The sequence below is a fragment of the Amblyomma americanum genome, chromosome 6 (genome assembly GCF_052857255.1).
Source record: "Amblyomma americanum isolate KBUSLIRL-KWMA chromosome 6, ASM5285725v1, whole genome shotgun sequence".
In the NCBI taxonomy this organism is placed as follows: domain Eukaryota; kingdom Metazoa; phylum Arthropoda; class Arachnida; order Ixodida; family Ixodidae; genus Amblyomma; species Amblyomma americanum.
This window is the reverse complement of record NC_135502.1, coordinates 60,997,547-61,002,094: the sequence shown is the minus strand read 5'-3', so window position 1 is coordinate 61,002,094 and position 4,548 is coordinate 60,997,547.

Below are 4,548 nucleotides of genomic sequence, written 5' to 3'. Positions count from 1 at the left end.
ATGAGACAGATACTGCGCCATTTCCTTTCCCCCAAAACCAATTATTATTATTATTATTATTTAAAAAAAAACTCTGCGCAGCCTCGCTAGTCAGGTGGTATTCTTTTAGAGAATATAACACGCATGTTTCCTTATGCTTTAATGGTTTTCATTAATGTGTGTTGCCTGACCACGTAGAAATATATTTAATGGGCGAACTCATATTCCGCAAAATTTTGTCCATGTTTGTGCATAATGACAGACGTACTGCATTCAGCAGCGAAAATATGTTAATTTAAAGTGTTGCATAAACGGATTACTACTTTGTAAATAATTTAAAGCGAAATTACATTTTTTGAATAACAAAGGAGAGATCTGATATCGTGCATTCTGAAAGGCTCGCGCAATGTTTTTAAGGCAGCGTTCTCAAGATGAGTGTTTGACAGCGAAAGCTGTTATAGCTTTGGTGTAGCTACATAGCCCTACCTTCTGCCGTTGAATCTGCGGCGTCAGCAGTAATATAAGCTAAAGGAACTTAATTTAATGTAGTAGAACTCAATGGCCGTCACCTGCCAACCGTGGCAGTTCGCCTAACACCTTACTTACGTGGAGAATTAATTACTTGGAGAAAGTAACTTTAATTCAGTTCAGTAGCCGCCACCTGTCACGGTTGGCAGGTGGCAGAGTGAAGAGAGGGAAAAATCCCCTTCTCCACATTTAAGAAAGGGGAATTGGGGAGAGGAAAGAGAGAGGGGGTAGAATTAACCTAAATGGCTAAACCAGAGGTATAATAGCTTTCGCTGATTAATGCGCTAAGTAGGTAAGCTTAGCTCTACATACATTTTTAGTGTGCAAATTACTTGATATTAATGATAACCGATTTCGTAGAATGTGAAGTCTGCATATTCTTCGTGTTTTCAGGTCCCGTGGTTAAAAATAGTGCATTTTGCATTACTTTCGAGTTTAGCAGCCTTTTGTTCTGCTTAGTTTCTTGCTTGAACAGCTGAAAAGAAGTCAGTCCTGGCTTTTGTTTATGGAATAACGTTATAGTTTATGACTAGTTCACACTCGGGCTGTGCATTCGTACGTTCTCGATCGCTCTCAGAAGCGTTTGATGAGTCATATTAACTTATTTTAATATATTTTAAGCAGTATAGATACCAACATTGTAGATCACAGTTACTTGCCAATGTATTCAAATCGATTCTTGCATTATAGTTTTGGCTGCTGCTATGCCATAGACCCCTGATTTGCTACTACTCTTATCGAAACCACACCATACCCTCTGAACGTTCTAAGGGCTTCCATTAGCTCGAATCGGCTGTGAAGAGGACAAGATATTCTACGAAATTCTCAGCTATGCCATGTAACCACCCGGTCGTTATAGAGCGAGCCCCGTAGAAAGAACTCTAGACCGCATCGACGGTATCTTTCTGAAAGCAAACAGACCTCTTCTTTATGACTCCAGCCGCTTTCCAGCTCACCTTAGGCCAGAAGCTGAATGTTAAGCGCTCCTTTTTCACGCGAAGCGGCTCGCCGCGTGCCTGTATTTTCTCAACGTGCATGGCGATCGGAGAACGTACGCACTGCGAGGACCTTTTGGAAAGGGTACTCCGCGGCGCCGGGTCACCTAATGGACCGCAAACACCTCCGTGAGCGCTCTGGCGGGCGCTGCGGCGGGGAAAGGAGCCGCCCGGTAAGACGAATGGTTCCTCGAAGCTTGAAAGTGAACGTTCCGCGAATCGCTCGGCCCCGCTGACGCATGCTGCCGTTTGAGCAGCTGTCCACGGCCGGCGAACCATGCCCCGCCGACGACCTGCGGCACGCGGGTAAGCGCAGTCGTGGTATGCAATGGCGGGAACTGTCGCACGGTTTCTGTTCGCTTGTATCTAGGGGGCCCGAATAATTAATCTGACCGGGGATAACATTTCGCGAGCTGGGAAGGACGGCGTTCTGCAGGTAATATGAACGTCTGTAGTTCCCTTCTTTGATTTAGGTGGCCGCACAACATGGAGTGGCGTCAATGACTGTGCTATTATACGCGCATCTTCCATGGACAAGCGTAAGCTTGTTCATGAAAGCACCGAGCCCGTGCTAACTAGTAGTCGTTCATCAAGTGTCACTCCGTAGGCCGCTGGCTTGCATGGGCCATCTATGAGTGCCGGTTAAACGGCGCCCCTGTGAAAACCGTGGTTGCGATTTCGTCGTCCATAAATAAGCACGTACAGTTCTGCAACTGGCAGTTAAGTGCCTTCCGAACAAGCCATTACATTCAGTTGAGCATCGCGTTCTAATTTTCAAGGGATTGAAGGTGCGCTAACAGGTGGGACATTATATTAACACAGCGCTAGAGGATAGTAATTATGATGAAGACGAAACAGCCTGAGCGCACTCTTTGTCGAGTCCCCAGAGTGGTGTTGTTAATAAAATATGGCATCTCCATTTCCATGTGCGCTGCAGCGGCCGGGGCGGTGAAGTGTGCACGTTGTGAGTGGTGCTGGAATGTTCCAACGCATAGTGCTATAGGGGAAGGGGTCAAGAAGCATAAATTGCGATGTAGCGCAAGCCTAGGAGCAACACAGTGGTGCGTGTTCTTGCCGCCAAGTTCCGTCCTTGCCGAGGCAACACCGTTCGGCACGGGGCCTCTGCGAAACTTATTATATCTTTAGAGAGACTGTCATTACGAGAACAGCGCATATTAAGGCGGCTCTTGCAAGCTCGGTCCTACTCTACTCTGTCAGCTAGACATTTCCCCGAACACCCATCCTACCGGGGGGTTCCCCTACCTCCAGACCTGGGCTCCCATCTCATCAGCTTTCCAATCCCTAAGAACATGCACCCCGAGCACGACAGAGAACGCAGGGCAGCCCGCGCCAAAGCCATGCTCAAGCTCTACGGCAGCAGTTCCGAGGTAGCCTACGTGGACGCGGCAGCGTACTCGTCGGGTTCCCGCATGGTGCTCGCCGTCGCTAATAATCAGTCCTTATTAATCGCATCAGGATCCGTCACCACAGACTCATCGGAAATTGCAGAGGAAGCGGCCATTGCACTCGCTCTCATCTCCACCTCTGCCACCATGATTCTCTTCGGCTCAAAATCCGCCCTATCCAATTTCGCCAAAGGCCTGATATCCCGCACCGCGGCTCGGCTTCTACGCTTCTGGCACCCCACGCACCCCGTAACCCTTATCTGGACTCCCGCACACGCAGGCATCCCGGGTAACTAGGAGGTCCACTCCCTCGCCCGAGGTCTCACTTTCAGGGCCGGAGTTGGACCTCCTCCACCAACCCGGGAGCGTCTCCTTACGTTCAAAGATATTCTTGCCTACTACCGAGATACCCGGCGCGTTTGCGCACCGCCGGCTCCCTCCCTAACCTTAATCGAGGCCTCCCACTGGCGCCGACTCCAGACCTGAACTACTCCCTACCCTATTCTCCTTCATGCCCGCTACCCCGATCAATTCCATTCTTCTTGTAAGCTCTGCGGGAAACCGGGAGACTTCCTTCATGTCCTCCTCACATGTCCTACTTTCCCACACTCTCCATCTCCAACCACGGCGGAGTCATACTGGTAGACTCTCCTGGCCAGCTCCGCTGCTGCTGACCAGCGCCGGATAATTACCGACGCCCTGAAGCGGATAGCCCTCCAAGGGCTGTCCTTTGCCCTGTAAGGGCGACCCCCTAAGTGTTGCCTCGAGCCATGTTAGGGGGTTTGCCCCGCTCTGTATTTGGCAATAAATGTTTCCACCACCACCAGCGAGAGGTGCGCTGAACCTTCTGTCCTAGAACACGTGCATTAAAAAGGAATGATTTGGTTTATGGGGGTTTAACGTTCCAAAGCGACTTAGGCTATGAGGGACGCCGTAGTGGAGGGCTACGGATAATGTCTACCACCTGGGGTTCTTTAGCGTGCGCTGACATCGCACAGCATATAGGCCTCTAGCAGAGGGCGGGATCGAGCCCGCGTCTTTTGGGTCACCAGCCAAGCACCATAACCACTGAGCCACCGCGGCTGCTCAAGTGAAATGAGTTGGATCATATACAGGGTAATTTTTTTATCGTTTACAGATTTTTTGAAAGCTCTGAGAGAGACGTTGGCGTGGTCGGCGCGGGTGGATTGTATAGCAAGGCGGACATAATGTACGCGATAGAGCTCAGTAATTAGACTAACTAGCAAATTAATTAATCAACATTTTTATTTTGGATCTTGGAGGGCAACGTTACACTGCGAAATTGAATGTCGTCAGCATCGATGGTGAGCTCAGTTTTTACAATATCTTAATCGGCAATGCGGCTCGAAATGTCGGACGTCAAAAATACGCATTTGAAAGCCCGCTGAGTTGGCTTTCCTGCATCGCATAATTATAGAATGGCGCCGCTGCACGCAGTATTGTCGCCGAATTCTTCTACGTCATCAAAAAAAAAAAGAACCAACGGCGTCTGTATCTGATGGATAACATATTTCAGTGAAAATTTAACAACGTGGATCACCTTCATTGCTGAAGGCCTTCAATTTCGCAATATAATCTTCCCCTGTAAAATAAGAAATCAAAAGTTGATCGGCTAATTT